Genomic DNA, 18,677 nt, shown 5'->3' with positions numbered 1-18,677 from the left:
CCTCGACGTTCCTATAAAGAACCTGAGACGCAACACTATATTAATATTTTGGTATATAATTAATGCAGTGTGTAATTTAATCTTACTTTGGGGTGCCAATTGATATCTCAATATTTTCACCTACACTATGACCTATCCATAACTTTATTGCTATCCAGGGGCGAGCGCTTATTAGCAGTTCCACCCTGTCTTATAACCTCGACTGCTCAACAGCAGTTCGGGTTTCCTGCCGATTTTCCTACCAATCTTTCACCTGCTATTATAAATAATAATTACATGGAGGTACAATAGGATTCGAAAATATTTTAAATTGCGAAAATTAATAATAATCCAATAACCGATGACCAGGGCCCACCGGGGGTCTATTGACACCCTAATGAGGCCCAACCTGGACTTTAATAATAATAAAAACAATTAAATCAAAATTGAAGAATTTTCAGTATGTAACAAAATATAATTTAAACTGCAATAAATTGAGTAGAAAAACATTTTAATGATTATATGCACGGAAAAAAAGAGTTTTGTCCTCATAACAAAAGACGGGATAACGAAAAATTTTGTTATACTGACAAACATGATTAGCTTACGGTAATAAATCAATTTGTTATAATAACAAATGAAATTGTGTCATAATTAAGAAGCCTATTCGGTATGAGAACAAATGAAATTCATTATATCAATATCATCGTATTTCAAAGCAGGCATTTGTTACTCTAAGTAACCTTAGCTTATGGGGACAAAAATTTTGTCAGTGCTACAAATTAATTTTGTTATTTTAAAATTACTTTTTTTACTGCAACACAACAGTTTTTCTGCAGTTGCAAACCATTGCTATGCGCAACAAACGATTTGCTAGCATTACAAAAACGAAAGCTTTGTTATCCGTATATTAAAACAGAAATTTGTTACTGTAAGTTATCTTATCTTGCGGTTACAAAAAATTTTTTTCCTTGTGGGGTATAACGCGTCTCGTGGCGACGATGGTGTTTTCAATTCTTAATGGATTTGAATGAAATTTGGCATACTTGTTTTTTGATCGAAAATCAAGGTCAAGTTCGAAGTTGTTCTGTCTATTTATCTTCAATATAATTTTTGAACCAATAGCTCGTTTCTGTTGAATGTATCTTAAAACTCATGCGATTAGCTTCAATTTTCTCTATTCAACTTACCATTTCGATAACTTTTTGAAATAGTTTGATGGATATGAACATTAAAGAAAGTATCGGAAAAAAGGCTTTTACTTTTAATATCTTCTGAACGCTACGTTTAAACTAAATTTCATCAATGGCGTGTTAAAGCTAATGAAATAAATCTTGAATTATACTGCTGTGGCCGAATAAGGACGAACTTTGACAATCAAAGAGTTAAACGCTCGAAGAGTAGAAAATCATCAGGGACTGAACAAGTGGATAACAGCTTGTTTGCAACTTGGATGATTACAAATGGAAAGGACTCTTTTTAGAGTGTTAAGGCAAGGCCGCATCTTACCATTTTATCTCGAAGTGGTTGACAAAGTGCAGGGAACTGCTGCCATGAGGGGTCTCCTCTCCAAGCTCACTTCGACTAGAGTCTCTTTATCTTCTAAGATAGTATGCAGGAGTGTTAGGCCCACAGATATATGGACTCGTGGTAGTTATAGTTAGACATCACGCGTCAATGGGGTGGGTTCCTTGAACTCTCCTCTGGTTAATGCCCACTTTTGGTCACTTGATTATATTTTTCGACTAACGGTTTCGTGTGGAGAGAAGGTAGGGACTTGGTAGCGCGTGTATATCTGAAAAAAAATGTTGGAAAATCCAAAAGTGCATACCTCAATCGCTCATTTTATTTTTAATCTTAATTTTTTAATTTTATTAACATAAAATAATAACAAACAGTAAAAATAAAAACGGCAGTTAAGTTTTTCGTCAATAATCAGTTTTACATTTTTAATAAATTACAATTAAACTAAAAGGATTTAGATAGTGATTTTTATAAAAGTTCTTGTGATAAAAAATACAAAGATAATAAAAAAAAGGCCGATTAATTGTGTCTATCGAGAGTTATCGTGTTAACGAAGTTTCCTACGTAACAATTGACAGCACTGGTTTCTTGCGTTAAAAAAATAATTTTGAACTAGTAAAATAATGAATCGACTTAAAATTAGGTTCAAATTGTTCCTTAATTAATTCTCTATATGCTAGTATACAATTTGACCTATTTTGGTGTAATTAAAAGAGTATAGAAATATTTATGTGTTAGTAAAATAGTCGGAAAAAAACCGTTCATAAAGCACCCTCGGCGCTTTCACGCTTGAGGTGTGCAATAGGCGAGGAAACGTCCTCCCGTAAAAAAGAGGTGGACTTCGGCCTCGTTACATTAATTACACTGTTGTGACTTCGCTTAAAAATTTATCCTTCGTTCATTATGACGTTGTAAAAGCAACTACATGATTAGTAAAGAACATATTGGGCCCTGTGACCAAGATAGCGCCCACAATTCTGAAGGGATCTAACTAAAACTTGGCATATACATTCTTTGGTGCGATAGCTTGATCAAGTTCGAAAATTGGCCTAAATCTATCGATTAGTTTAGAAGTTATAGGTGTTTGAGATTTTTCAAATTTAGGAAATAAATCATCTGCTGATTGATCTATAAATAATTTAGAAACTAAAGCTCATACTGCATTATCATTCAAGATATTTTAAAGCTTTTTTCATTAGCTTCAATTTCTGTTGCTTAACTTGCAATTTAAGCGATTTATTTATATATTTTAATGGCCTTGAACAGACATAAAGGATTATACAAAATTTTGTTCTTTAATTAATTTTTATCGGAAAGCTTGAAAATTTATAAATAAATGATGAGAAATCTACTTTCCATTCGGTTATCGAATGGCTTTTTTTGACTTATATCTAAAGTAATTAAGCCAAATTTCCAATTACTATAGAAAAAAATTTTTTCTCCGGGCAGGCAAAACGGACCACCCCAAAAAAAATGAATATAATAAAGTTGTTGATATCTTATCTAAGTAAAAAAAGAGATTTGCAATTTTGTTAGTAAATAAGATATCGAAAATAAAAATTATTGAAGATAAATAACTTATATAAAATTTAAATATAGTAAAGAGAATACCGTATGTATTTTTTGTGGCCAACAATACATTGTTCACTGAAAAATTCGTGAAAAAAAAAAATAAAAAAAAAAAGACTTTTTCCGAAAAAATTTTGCTACATTTCGAACCTGCCATTTCCCTAATTTTGAAATGATTGGCGGGAGATCAAGAGTTTTCCAAATTAATAATTCCAGGACACTCATTATCCGATATTATATCAAACAATAAGTGCCTCTTTAATCTCACTCATATTTCATTTTGATATTTCATCCTAAAATAATTTTTTAATTTTTCGTTATAAAAATATAAAATTAAAAAAAAAAAAAGAAGTTGTCAGTTTCGGTCCGATTTTCGAAAATCGAGTTTTCATTAGATGTCGGCTACTTGGTGTTACCATATAGCAAAAATATTTTGTTTGAATGATAATTTAATCTAGACATTATTTTTAAACAAAAAGAAAATTTTTTTTTTGGAACTGTTTATTTATAGTCTCTAGAAAAATTATAGGGTGAATTGGTCACCCTTGTAACTTGACCATTTTAGAATTTTTACCAAAAACATTTTTTTCGTCTTCCCTAAATTTGAAAATAATAAAAAATTTTTTTAATTTCCCCGATAGACCTGACTTTAAAGTTGTAGAAAATTTTCTCAAAAATGAATTAATTGCAAGATTTAAATCTAGTGTTCTGTCGATATATAATTAATTATAAATCACTTAATTGAGTTTAAAAAATAATCATGACTCCCCACACATGAATCAAAAAGACTATTTTAATTCTACTTAATATTCAATTAATCATTACGTAATTAGTTATAAAGTAGTGAAATACAAAAAAATATTAAAATTTTATAAAAAATACTTGAACAAAAATTTAAGTTAAATTTAATTTTTATCACTCAAATGACCTAGTTTACACAAGAGTTAACGCACGCGTCTTGGTGTATAAAAAAAAAATAAAATAAAAAAAAAAGTGAGAATTGCTGTCACAAAGCTCAAACGTACCTTTATACATATCCAGTAGTTTTTTTCGTTAAAATTAAAAATGCTCGCGGTCATATGTCGGATTTTTGTATGATATCATTGAGGCTGTCGAGTTTTATAACGTTTGATAAAAAACTTCTTTTTTTTTTTGTTTTAACTAATGAAAACAAACAAAAATGCAAACTTGACATTTTATTTTTTTTTTCCTTATATTTTATTTCGAGTAATTATTTGTAATTGAATGATGTTATATATACGAAAAATTACATATTGGTATATAAATATAAACGATTTAAGGCGTTTTAATTATTTTAATTATTCGTCCGTCAGTTTATGTAGGGTATGAATAATTATGTGCTAGCTGAACCACTGGATTTTGGAAAGCTAGACGTACGTCGAAGAATTCATGCATATCCTGGAGGCTGCGCTTCAGGATACGTGGAATAGTTTTTATCCTCGGCGTTAACAGACAGCCAAATATTTATCATTTAATAAAAATTAAAATTTTTTCAATTCTTGTTTTAAATATACAATTTTTGCACACCTCGAACGCGAAGCGGAGAGGTAGTGCTCTACTGTCGCGAAAGAACAAATACAAAGAATTGATAATAGAACGATTGAACTACTTTTATCGATAGCGAAGCAAAAAAACCTTTAACTGTCACTAATCTTAAAATTATTCTGCTTAAAATTTCATTTTACCGCTGGAATTTCAAATTTCTACACGGAAAACACGAGATTGAACTGGCTCCCATCTCGGATGGGACTCACTGCCATCTATAAAAAAAAAAACGTTTTGATGGGAATCACTACCATCCAGATGGTAGTGAGTACAATCCGCATGTAACTCAGTCCTATCCAGGATGGTAGCCAGTCCCATCTTACATTTATTTCGTTCAGATGGTGGCCAGTACCACGCGCATGTTTGTGGGTCCACTCTTACATGTGAGTGGCTCCCATGTCAGATGGTAGTGGAACCGATCTGCAGATAGTAGCTATTCCTACGTTACCATGGGATCTAGTACCATCGAAAATGGATGTCACTGCCATCTCAGATTGTACTCGCTACCATCTCGGATAGTACTGACTACCATCTACACATTTTTTTCTCTTAAACTTTTTAAACGCCATCACTATGGAGCCTATATACGTAGTTTTGGAGTTCGTTTGGAACATCTTCTACAGAAGCTGTGCACATGATTGACGCGCTATTGTATTCTTAAAAGTAAGCTCTATATTTGAGTAATCATCATTGGTAATTGATAAATGAAAATTGGACTCATAAAAGATTCTTCAAAAAAAATTTTTTTTTAGCTTTGCAACTGTGTATAACTCCTTAATTATTGTGTATTACTCTAATATAAATAATTTGTAATTATGGTGTTGAGATTAATTTATATATAATTTTTCTATACATAAATTTTTCCCCGGTAAAATAAAGAGTCAGTTGAGATAAGGTTATAAATATAAAAATAACTTAGATTGTTCATATTTTTTATTTATATTTGAATTTATTCAATATACATTACAATATTCATTCAATTATTATTACATTAAAAAAGAGGTATTATATATTTACTACTAAAATTAAACCCAACGTTTAACAATATATTTCGTCGCAGTTATTAATGGAATGAATATTTACTTTTAAAAACAAATGTATTTTTCCAAATACTTTTCCAAAGCGCTGTTGAATTCACTATCAAGAACAGTATAATAATGGCGTGATGCATATGGCGTTTAAAAAGTTTAAGAGAAAAAAATGTGTAGATGGTAGTCAGTACTATCCGAGATGGTAGCGAGTACAATCTGAGATGGCAGTGACATCCATTTTCGATGGTACTAGATCCCATGGTAACGTAGGAATAGCTACTATCTGCAGATCGGTTCCACTACCATCTGACATGGGAGCCACTCACATGTAAGAGTGGACCCACAAACATGCGCGTGGTACTGGCCACCATCTGAACGAAATAAATGTAAGATGGGACTGGCTACCATCCTGGATAGGACTGAGTTACATGCGGATTGTACTCACTACCATCTGGATGGTAGTGATTCCCATCAAAACGTTTTTTTTTTTATAGATGGCAGTGAGTCCCATCCGAGATGGGAGCCAGTTCAATCTCGTGTTTTCCGTGTACCATCTGACATGGGAGCCACTCACATGTAAGAGTGGACCCACAAACATGCGCGTGGTACTGGCCACCATCTGAACGAAATAAATGTAAGATGGGACTGGCTACCATCCTGGATAGGACTGAGTTACATGCGGATTGTACTCACTACCATCTGGATGGTAGTGATTCCCATCAAAACGTTTTTTTTTTTATAGATGGCAGTGAGTCCCATCCGAGATGGGAGCCAGTTCAATCTCGTGTTTTCCGTGTAGGAAACTAATTCTACAAGTTGTTTTTTCTACATCCCTTTAAAAATAATTTATAAATTTTTTTTCACCTAAAATTTTTTTTTTAAATAATAGAAACTAAAAGCTCCTTGAAGTAGACTTCCGAAGCCCATTGACACTTTTTTAAAGACGACGATTCTTAGCCTAGTTTTTTCAAACAAAATTTTTTCATCTAAATTGTAATTATTTTAAAAGAAAATTTTGAATTTCCCGGTAAAATAAATAAATTTTTATCAGCCCATAATTTGAACTAATGAATTTTTTAATTTTTTCTGTTACAGGTGAGTAAAAAAAAAAATTTCAATTAGTTAATCTGCTCTTGGTGAGTAATATCAATGCTTTGCCTCAGTAAATTTAAATTTAAATAATGTAATTAATCTTAAGTCACCTTAAAACCAAGATTCCTTAATATCCGCACTTTATTACTAAGCAGTGAAATAAAAAAAAAAGTAAAGAAGTGATTCACAGTTCGTCAAGTGTCGTCAAAAAAATAGTGTGAGTTAAAACAATAGTCAACAGTGTGTTTTCCAGAAGAATATTACCTCTGACAAAATATTTTAAATATTCATAAATGGATAAAACCATATGTGTTTTACGGTACGAGTTTTTGTCCAGTACAATTACTCCCATTCTCTCTTTCACTTTGTCTCTCGCTCATTTTAACTCTGTTTTTATGCATATGACGAACAAATTCAAAGACATTCCATTTCATATGCGGGTTTATCACTCACGCTAGTCCCGGATACGAATATAAAGGAAAAATAAAAGAAAACATAAAAAAATATAGCCATAGAAAAATAAAAAAGATTTTAAAAGTAGATATAAAATAAAAAAATTTTATTGGAAATTGCGATCAATAACTTCAGTTTATGAAAAAAAATATTTTTACTATTAATTACTCCTACTTTTCTCATTAAATATCATCCTATATCGTTGTAGTAATAATTACAATTTGGAATTATGGGATATACTCATAATTTCTGGGAGTAGATTCCATAGCTATAGGGATAGTTTCTATTATCATGGTTATTTTAACCATAATCGTATGGCAGTTATTACCATTATAGTGCGGTCATTATTACTATAATATTATGGTAATGATTACACGGAAAGAAAAAAATGGGAATTTTTTCAATTTTGCGTAGGGGAAATTCCTTTATGGCGTTGTAAGTTTTACTATATCAACATATGAATTGTAACTATGTCACATATAAAATTTTGCTTTGTTACATACGAATTATTTCTACATCAAAAATGTAAATTTTTCTATACCAACATTGGAAGAATAACTATGTAATGTAGGAAAAATTCCTATGTACACATTGCAAAAATTCCTGTCTTAACATTGCTGAAATTCTTTTAATGACGTAGGAAATCCCTCAATGTTAACATAGAAATTATTCTTATATTAACAAAGTAAAAATTCCCATATATGTAAAAATGAAATATTTGTAAACTGATGGTTTTTTTACGGAATTTATTAAGTAAATCAAAATTAATTAATTGAATTGATGATGATTTACTGATGGAAACATGATGTAATTGACTTTTACGTACACGTTTATATTAATTGAATATACAAAAATATTTGTTTATCTGTGGGTGCTACAAAAAATTTGAATTAAATCACACAAAATTTCTTCGAAAAGTTTGAAATTCTATTTTCGTATACTTTAAAGCCTTCACACATCTCTATTTTATCGCTTTAAGGCCTAAATAATAATAATGACCAAAATATTCGGTATTTTGTTGGTTTTAGTTTCTTGTGGACTTTTCCTATGCAACATAATTATTTTTACTACGTCAGCGTAGGAATATTTCTTACGTCAATAGAGGAATTTTTCCTTTGCCAACCTAGGAAAAATTCTTATGTCAATATAAAAGGAATTACTCCGGTAACATAGGAAAAATTCCTATGCTAACGTAGTAAAAATACCCATGTCAAAATAGAAATTTCAACAATGTTAAGAGAAGAATTTTTTTATATCTACATGAAAATTTTTTTAATGGTAATATAGAAGATATCCTTATAATATGTGGGTAAAATTTCATTATATTCTCATTTGTTTCTAGTAAAATTTCCTATGTTGATAGAGCGACTTGCTATGTCGACAGAGAAATTTCCTCTAAGCAAAATTGGAAAAATTTCCATTTTTTTGTCTCGTGTACCATAGAATTTAGACATTCTTAATATCTTGGAGATAGTTACCATAATGTTATAGTAACCATCACCATAATAGTATGCTAATCATTATCATACAGTTATGGCATTTATTACCATAATGTTGGGAATATTCACCATATAAATGGGAATAGTTTCCCTAATGTCATAGAAACAATTACCATAATATCGTGGTAATTATTACTATAATATTACAGGAACAATCGCTATAATGGCATAGGAAAAAAACCTATATTCATAGTAATAATTATCATAATTTGAATGGGTGTTATTCCTACAACCGAGGTGTTAAAAAAGTCTGTTTCCAAACGATGTGGAAATCATGCCCATGAAATATTGTAATCGTTACTATAAATTTCTCCCCGTGTACTACTACTATTGTAACTACTACTGCTACCACCACCATACTACTACTACTACTACTACTACTATTGTTATTTATAAATTTAATGTCGATATATTTATAGTAATATCTAGGCTACAGACGATAAGCAAGCTAAAGCATATTGTAACTCGTAAATTCAACAATAGGATTATGTATACGAGTATTGTATGTATTGATATCATCGCTATAGTTGTTCTGGTACTTCCGGACATTTAAAATGTTGTCGTTAAATCCAGCAAGTCGTTAAATTTAAACCTTCGACGCATTAGCTTGTTGGTATTTTTATATTTATTTATTTTTACGCCTTTAATTAATGATACTTTTCTAAAAAGTTATACAACAAAAACTAATTTTTTTCGAGTAAATAATACGATCGCGTGACTGAGATATCTTACGATTGAGTTTTGATTTCTACTCGTATTAATAAAACTCTTCTAGGGTAATAATGACGATATTAATGTATTTGCATGTAATTTTATGCTATCAAATGGCTTAATTATTTAAATTTAATGACTTTATTACAAAATGAATCAAGTTTTTATTTTTTTTATTTTGAGATGGAGATAACTTCATAATTAGGTTCAAGTTTTAGTTGATCGAGATATTTTGTCTTGAGAATTTCATAAGCTAATAACTTGTTCAAATATTTCATCAGACCTTTCGTAATTCAACTAAAATTTTTGATACATAAATTATTGATTTTTAACACCGAAAAAACAAATTCTATTTCCCATGAATTTATTTCCTTGTTTGCATGGGTATAAGGTTTTTTCTTGAAAGAAATTTAATTTGCTAAAGAAAAAGATAATGATATTTTATGTAGAATTGATACTTGAGCCGCAATTTTAATTTATAAAGTCCATAAATTTATTAAAAGTTACGAAATCAATGAAATTGGAACGTCATGTTCAATTTAAAATTCTGACAAAACTATTAAAGTTATGATAAAAATGTACTGAGATAATTTAATAGGAAATTCAATTTTCTATAAAAAAGTGTCTTATAACTTTCCACATAAATCCAATAGTTTAAAAGATATTTCAATTTGAACCAGGCTACAGTGATAATATTGATTATTGTCTAAAGAACTAGACCCGTAAGCTTTTCAAGCATTATCGTTACGTGACGCAAATTATCGTAGTCCGTTTGATCGTCTCTCCACTCGCATATGCCTAGTGACATACCGGAAAGTCGTTTGTCAAGGTGATTAGTGCTGAATGTACTTGCAGCGACGTCGAGCAGTTAAAGTCCGATAATTGTCGTACTATTTAGTTCCTAGATAGTCAATGGTGACTTCTTCTTCCGGTTAGACAAACGCGAATCATGTTCTTCTTCCTCTTTAGTCTTTCTCTCTTCTTCGTCTTCCACCCGTCTCTTACTTTACTATTTCTACTTTATTTTCATTCCACGTTGATTTTTCATCAAAAAGTCAAAACGAGTCCATGCAAATTTTATACTCACTGGAATTCTCAATTACTTTTAAACATAAAATTTTTTTTTTACATTAATGTCATCACTATCGGTTGAAAAAATATTTAGTTCAAACTCGTGATTTAAAAAAAAAATTTTTTTTAATGCCCAAATAAAATCACTAAAATTTTTGGTTTAAAATCTTTAGAAGTACTCAACTAATTATTAGAAAATTTCGTGTAAATGAAATTTATTTTTTAAACCGGGAGCTAAAATTTTTAGAAAAAAAACAAAAAAAACGTATTTTGTAATGGGAAATATTAAAAGTAAAGAAAAAAATTTAGTTTCAATGATTATACATTTTGAGTATCAAATTAAAGTATATGATCTAGAGACTATCGATATACTTCTTGAAACATTATTTTTTGTGATTTAACGAAGTAAAAAACGCGAAAGACGCTTAAAAGTATGACTGGCCCTAATTTTCAAAGCTTTGAGGCTAAAAAATCTTTAAAGTATCAGAACAACGCGTTGTCTATAATTTAAGAAATAATTATTTTAATTGTAGAGTTTAGTTTTTTTTTTTTTTAATTATTTTAAAATAAACGTCAGTTTTATTAGATCTATGTTGAATCTGTACTGCGGCAATCACTACTGATACCCATAAAAGAGAACAAAGCTTTACTCATTTAAAATCTCAGTGAAGGGAAAGTTTAGTTCCAAGTTCTATCACACGAATGCACAGAATTTTTAAACCATCATTGATCTAAAATTTTTTCATTACACTGTAAAATGTTGGGAGTGAATTCGGAGTGATTACAGATTTTATTAAAATCTGATTTATTAGCTTAAAAAAATCACTTTGCATACGGAGTTTGTTTCTTCAGTGGAGTAATTTCGGAATGATCTGGATTTTATTCCGATATGCATTCGTTCCAATTCAAAGTTTTAATATTAAAATAAACATCTTTTAAGAGTGAATTTCACTCCGAGGGGATTAAATAAATGAACAGTTATCAGTTCCGTATTTACTCCGCGTTCACTCCGCTAATTTTTTATAGTGTAAACTCTAGGATTTTTGAAACAACTAGTGTATCAGATAGACTTAATATATTTTTTTATATACACTGTCGATGTTATAATGATCCAATTTATATAAATATATACATATATATGAAGCAATATGTGGGATAACGTTGATGTACTCGGTGTTATGAGATGAAAATCTTAACGATAAAAGAGGTCAAGTGTTTGCAATATCGTCTTCCTGCCACGTTTTACTTCCTTATCGCATTTAACCGCTTAGATATACACCGCTAGAAAAATATTTTATACGTCCCTTGTAATAGCGTACGCGTAAATGAATAATATTATAATGATACCGAAATATATATTTATTTTCCCGTTACTTTTTATACCGGAAAATATTTCTTGTGAAAATGTATTTATGAAGTGAAATGAAATTTAGATGCTGTAATATAAAAGATACTGTCTTCAGACAGTGAAAGATTTTTTTTTTTTGTTTTTTTTTTTTTTAATACCAATTTAATAAATTTTTATCAGCAATAATTGTGGGGCCGCTTTCTCGGAAGCTGACAATAAATTTCCATTAGGGTTCATTTTGAATTCCCCAAGTTTTTATGAAAAATTTTTAATTTACTGGCTTTTTTTATTGTTTATATGAAAAGGAAAAAATAAATTACTCAGTAATTTTTTCTAAATTTGGGAGAATCACTTTTTGGGACACGGGCGAGAGTTAAAAAAATTTGAAAACAATTTTTAAAAAAGAAAATAAATTTACGGCATTTCATATTATTGAAAGATTTAAAAGAAAAATAAATATATAAATTTTTTATCGAAATTTCCGGTCAAATTTTTTAAAATCCACGGAAGTTAGTGCTCAGTTATGAAACTTTATCATATATTTCATTTATGCTGAATATTTTGTTGATAAAAAAAAAAATTGCGGTTACAATTTTGATAAAAAATACATTTTCTAAATTTTTTGTCTGATGACTAAAAATATATACGATCTCGAACTATTTTTCATGTTTGTTATTCGTATAAGCAAAACATTTTTTAGTAAAAATTACCCAAAAAGTTTGATATTGTGAGGACATGTAGTAAATGCCTTAATTTTTCATATGCACATTGTAAAATGCAGTACTCGATAGCATGTATAGTGCCATTTCTACTAAAAACAGTAAAAATTTAGTTACTGGCTATAGATGTCCTCACAATACCAAAGTTTATGGGTAATTTTTTCTAAGGAATTCTCCGCGTGTACATTTTAAAAAAAAATTATTTATTTTTGCTGCCATTATTTTTCCAAGAATCAAAATTTCAAATTTCGGGTTTAATTTCAAAAAATGTTTGCTTTCAATATGTAAGGAAACAAAAAATTTTCAGTGATTGATCACATATTACATTTGATGACCAAACCAAATTTGGTTTTCGAAAATTTTCAATGGTTTTTTTTTATAAATTTTCTATTACACTTCAAATCTTAAGATAATTTTGTCCAATTACGTATTAACTTATTTAATTTTGTGAAAAATAATTTAAAAAAAAAATTGTCTTTTCCATTTCACCCGAAAATTAATTTTTTTTTTTTTACTCGAAATTAAAAATTTGTCCTATTTTTTTAAAATAAAAAATTAAGTGTCTCAAAAAATAAAAAATAAAATTTTCAACCTTTAACTTTTCTAAAGACAATTTCATTGAAAAAAAAAAAGTATTTAATTAACTTGACAGTTAATAAATAGAAGACATATACGATGTGATGAATAACGTAAAGTAATATATTAAAGTAGAGTAACATCTATTCAAGTATAGTCGGAAAACCAGGGATAACGAGTTTGTTAATGTGTATATTTAAAACATAAAATATTTACGGGTAGAGCAAGTGTATTCGACCAGGGTTTCCCTGAAAATCAATATCTCGGTTGGGTGTATGACCAAATCGACGTATTAGTGTGTGAATTTATATTTTGAATTCATATATATTATATATAAAATTAATAATGATAATAGTAATGAAAAATTAGGGGTTAAATTGTAAGACCAGCAGACCAACGGAACAAGAATAAGAAGAAGTAAAAGGAGGAAAAGTGTCTCGAGGACAAAACGGTGGAAAGCTGGCTAGAAAATCAATATGGCGGTGGGTGCGTGGCACAACCACAGCCACTTTCTCTCACATTTTATCTTAATATTTTATTCTTTAAATAAAATTGAACCCCGCATACTTAAATCAACAAGTTTTTTTTTTAAATATTTTTTTTCCCGGATAAAAAAAAAAAAAAAAAAAAAAAAAAAAACTGTTCTGCAGTAAATATTTAAAATTTTGAGGTTAGAATTGTCTACATAATAATTATAGAAATAATTTAAAAAATAAATATTTGAATGCAAAAGCACCATTTGTAAATACGTACCTGGAAAAATCTAGAGCATGCGCATTTACCATCTAGAGGGTGCTCAGAATGGGAGCTTTTAGTTCGTATGTTGCTCGCGGGTTCGGGAGCTCGAAACGCACTGGGTAGTTGTGGGGGATGTTGGAGGTTGTCAGAGGGTTGTAAAGAGAGGGCATTGTGAGGCGGCAGTCACTGTAGAAGGACAGAGTGGGAGGGAGAATTGTCGGTTAGTAGCGAGGGTACACGTTGTGGCAGCCGGCAGTAGTGAGAGCCGTGCGGCCTCTACGGCCTCGCTTAATTTTATTCATTCAATAAATAATAATAATAATAGTAATAAATAATTCTCTTGAATAAATAAATAAAATTTATTTTAATTTAAAATATAAATATAATATATAAAAATGTTTAAATTGCGGGTTTTTGATTTAAATATTTTCGGGATTAATTTGTGTGGTGGTTGTAAAGATATTTCAAAATCAACTGGATAAGTGCGGGGTTTGTCAGATAAAATAAAAAAATGCTGGGATTTATTTTTTTATATAAATTTTTTTTAATCAAAATTTGGTAGAGTTTAATCAAAACATAAATAAAAGGGACAAATGTTGACATGACGTTGTAATAAAAGTAACTAATGCTGAGTAAATAATTAAAGTTCCAGACAGCTAAGCGACAAGACAATTTTGTAGTACGTCCGACAAGTTAGAGATACTAGGGTGTTGTTATTTTCCACTTAATGCCTCGAAGACTTTCTTAAGATGATAACGGATGATCTGGATTTTAAAAAATTAAAAATATAATTTTTTTAATTTATTTAGATTTTAGATAAGTCGAAGTATTTTTTATAAATATTTTATCTTTAGATTATAATTTATTATTTTATTTAAAATCGATGAGCGATAGGACCGATACGATGAGACGGTACATTAACTGTAGATGTGTCGCTTAAACAATTTTACAAGAATAGAATTCTAGAGATGGAGATGGAAGAGAGAAATATTTAAGCGAGTTTGATTTTTCGAGACGGTTACCCGGGCAACGGTACTCTAGCTACTCACAAGAACTTTAAAAGAGAGCTTTAATTTTTTTTTTTCCTAACTACTGGCTAGTCGTGAATTTTTTTTTTTTCTACTAACGTCGCATCGGGTTGCTTAAGTAACAATAAAATAAAACTACAAGACTTCAACCCACAAACTCGACACTAAGATTTAATAGACTAAATAAAATAATTTATAGGATTTTTTTTTTTAATTAAATTTTTTATTTTTTAAGAATTATTTATTTACAACTTGTAGTAAAAAATTCATGTTGTAAATATTTATTATTAATTAAAATTTTGACTTGCACATTTTATTTTTTATTTAAATCGATTGACTCAAATTTTTATTAAACCAATTAAATTTAAATGTTTAAATCAAAATTAAAAAATTTGATTTATTATAAAAAGTTTAAGTATTTCACTTCTAGTGAATCCTTTTTTTTATCCTCCTTAAAATAAGTATCAAAAAGTAGTCTCACCCAAGTAGTATTCAACTACAACCAGCACCGACACTAGTAGAGAATAGCTCTTTTTCTCAGACACTAAAATTTGTCGAGCATTACCCGGGAGAACGAGTAGACTCCCTTGCGGCTGCATTCACTCACTCACTCACTCACTCACTCACTCATACCTTAACATCTAAAACAGAGATATAACTTTTACACCAGGATCCGTTAAATTACCCACCCGATATATAAATTCATTCGGGCTGTTACTAAATACTATTCTCTGTTCGCGCTATTCTCTGACAATTGATGGCCTTTCACGCGGTTTTTATCCAACCTCTACTTTATATATGTCCAATCATAAAAAATACATTATTCATATCAATATAAAAAAAAAAAAATTTTAAATTCTCTCTTTAATTATTTCCTTCTCTCTCTAACACAAAAATCCGTCGCTCAAAATTAATGATACTGAAGTTAGCCGACGTCTAATAATTTTTTGATTTTTTTAAAAACGGTAAACTAAAAAATAAAAATATATTTTTTAAAATTGCAACTGTTGTTTTTTTTAATTTTCTACATGTGAATATTTTTTTTTCTTTTTTCTAATTAAATTGTTCATAAAAAAATCTGAAAATTTTCAGTTGTCTGTTAATTTCAGGATCATTTAAAATTATCCATTTTGTATTCGGCTTCAAATCAAATCTCTTTAATTAAAAACTAATATACTTCATAATGAAATAAATAAATAAATATATTTTTTTTATATTTTATTATTTCTTAATAAGAAAAAAAAAATGTATCGTTCAGACCAGAGATTGAAATAATTGTATGACCTCAGGCACGTCAACTCAGGTGAAAACGTGAGGGTAAAATTGACCTTTTTACACTCACGTACAATTTTTTTTTAATCAATTTTATAAACCTTCATTTTTAATTATATATCCCAGCATTTTTTTTTTTTTTTAAATTAAAAATGATATTTTGTAATTAAAATTATAGTTAAATATTTTCTTAGATAGGGTAGATAGACTCGTCAAAAATATAAAATGAATATTTAAATGAGATTTCAAAAACTTACATTTTATGAATTGTGAACTTACTAATTAATTTAAATAAATAAATAAATAATTACTATGCATTCAGAATTGCTGATAAAGACTTAATTAAACGACCAATCGAATATCGTCAATTATTAGCTAAAATATTTATCTCATGTGTTTATTCTGTGATTAATATAAATAAAAAATAATAATTATAAATTTATTAAGTATCGTCTATTAAACAACGAAGTGTTAAGTGTAATGGCCTATTATATATGTATATAGATATATATATATGAACAAGTGTGACAAGTGTTGTAACAAGTGATGCGTGATGTACCTGATTAATTTAACTAAGACTTTCTTCCTTTGCTTTTAAGCAGAAAAGATAGAGACAGAGACAGAGATAATGAGAATGAGGGAGAAGGAATGAGTGTTTGATATCACGTGTCAGGTGGTTTTGAAGTGAGTCCAAGTTGATTGGAATTTAGATACAACCTTTGTGGTCTGAGGTAAGAGATGGTAGTTTAATTATTTTGTTAATATGTTTCCATGGTAACTATTTTAATTATTGAGTTTTTTTTGTGTCCATAATAAAATCGCTAACATGTCTGATTTAAAAAAAATGATTAATATCTTGAGAAATACTCAACTGATTATTATAAAATTTAATGTAAATAAAATTTATTTTTTAAACCGGGACCTAAAATTGTTAAAAATGAAAATCAAGCATAGTTTGTTATGGGAAATATTAAAAGCACAAAAGAAAATTTATTTTCAATGATTATACATTTTGAGTTTCAAATTAAAGTCTATAATCTAGAGACTATCGATATACTTTTTAAAAAATTATTTTTTGTGATTTAACAAAGTGAAAAACGCGAAAGACGCTTAAAAGTATGACTGGCCCTAATTTTCAAAGCTTTCAGCCTAAAAAGTCTTTAAAAGTATGGGAACAACGCGTTGTCTATATTTTAAGCAATAATTATTTTAATTGTAGAGAGCTTAGTTTTTTTAAAAAATTATTTTTAAATCCATTAAACTTTGGCTAATTGCCGACCGTTATTATTTAAAAAAAAAAAAACATAAAAATTCATAAAGGAAAGATTAATTTAGAGATGCATCTGAAGTAAGAAAAGAACGTAATTTATAATTATTTAAGAGGTTATTGAATTCCAAAACTAAATTAACTAATAATAATTATAATTTATAAACAAAAAGTGTAGAAATATTATTTTAAAATGTTTTTCAAGTTTAAGTTTTGTTAACTTGACAATGCGGCAATTTAACGATAATTCATATAACAAATATTGATAGTATGTAATTACATAAGCTAACATATAGTTAAATATAGTTAATTCATAAGTACTTGAAAAATTTAATCAATTCGAAAATTATTACGGCACACTTGTATTCTGTAAACTCATATTCGACTTTTATTATTTTTTTTTTTATATCAAATTAATAGACTGATTATTGATTTAACAAGGATCCACTTGAGTGAGTGAGTAAGTGAATGGTTTAAATTGACTATTATATTTTATTATGCAGGATATGAAGGCGCGAAATTTGGCACCGGAAGCAGTCACTTATTTAGCGGTAAAGACGCGTTTTTTTTTTCTCTGTTGAAAAACACATGTTACGTAGAATAACGTATTCTTGCCAAGACACTTGTTGACAATCGCTGTTGGTGGTCAATAATATATTACTTTATTTCGGTGGCTGCATTCCGGGCTAATGGGAATTTCTGTTTCGTCTGTTCGCTACCGGAAGATTTATTGTCGGTACTAGGTCACATATGAATTGTATTGTTGACTTATCAGATAATATTTTTAGAGATTATTTCAGTGATAGAAACTATTGTCAAGGTTTTTTATCAATATAATTGATCGTAATCGATTTTTTTTTCTAATTTTTCGGCCGAAAAAACTCATCGACTAAAGATCAGGACATTTAATTTTATTTCTTTTTATTAAATAGAAAATTTTGACCCAACTATTGCGCTGACGTAAGAATTTATAGACACTTTTTACCGGAAATTTAATTTCCTACAAGATTATTTCAGTATATTTTTCTCGTATCTTTGATAGTTCACACATAATTTTATTTTAAAGTGCTCAGGATTTAATTTAAAAAATAAAAAAAGTTCTATACAAAATTTGTTATCATTTAGATTTAAATTTGATTTTATTGGGTCGATGTAAACATTCAATAATATTTTTTTTGTAGATAATTCAACTCTCCATAAATTTATACCAATACATTTTTATCATATTTTTCAT

The 18,677-nt window shown here is 28.8% G+C and overlaps 1 protein-coding gene across 13 annotated transcripts in view; it reads left to right on the top strand.

Moving 5' to 3' along the window:
- LOC130673438 (protein unc-13 homolog B-like) overlaps nucleotides 1-18,677 on the top strand; it is a 167,007-nt gene that overhangs the window by 50,569 nt on the left and 97,761 nt on the right. For 8 of the 13 annotated variants that reach the window (XM_057478445.1, XM_057478449.1, XM_057478446.1 and 5 more), the window contains exon 1: nucleotides 16,687-16,907. The exons of the other annotated variants lie outside the window; for them this stretch is intronic. The gene's annotated coding sequence lies outside the window, so the exon portion shown is untranslated. Of the gene's footprint in view, nucleotides 1-16,686; nucleotides 16,908-18,677 lie in introns of those variants that run through there. 13 annotated transcript variants of the gene reach the window in all.

This window comes from Microplitis mediator, chromosome 8 (genome assembly GCF_029852145.1).
Source record: "Microplitis mediator isolate UGA2020A chromosome 8, iyMicMedi2.1, whole genome shotgun sequence".
In the NCBI taxonomy this organism is placed as follows: domain Eukaryota; kingdom Metazoa; phylum Arthropoda; class Insecta; order Hymenoptera; family Braconidae; genus Microplitis; species Microplitis mediator.
The sequence above is the reverse complement of the archived record's forward strand: the minus strand, read 5'-3'. Positions and strand labels throughout refer to the sequence as shown.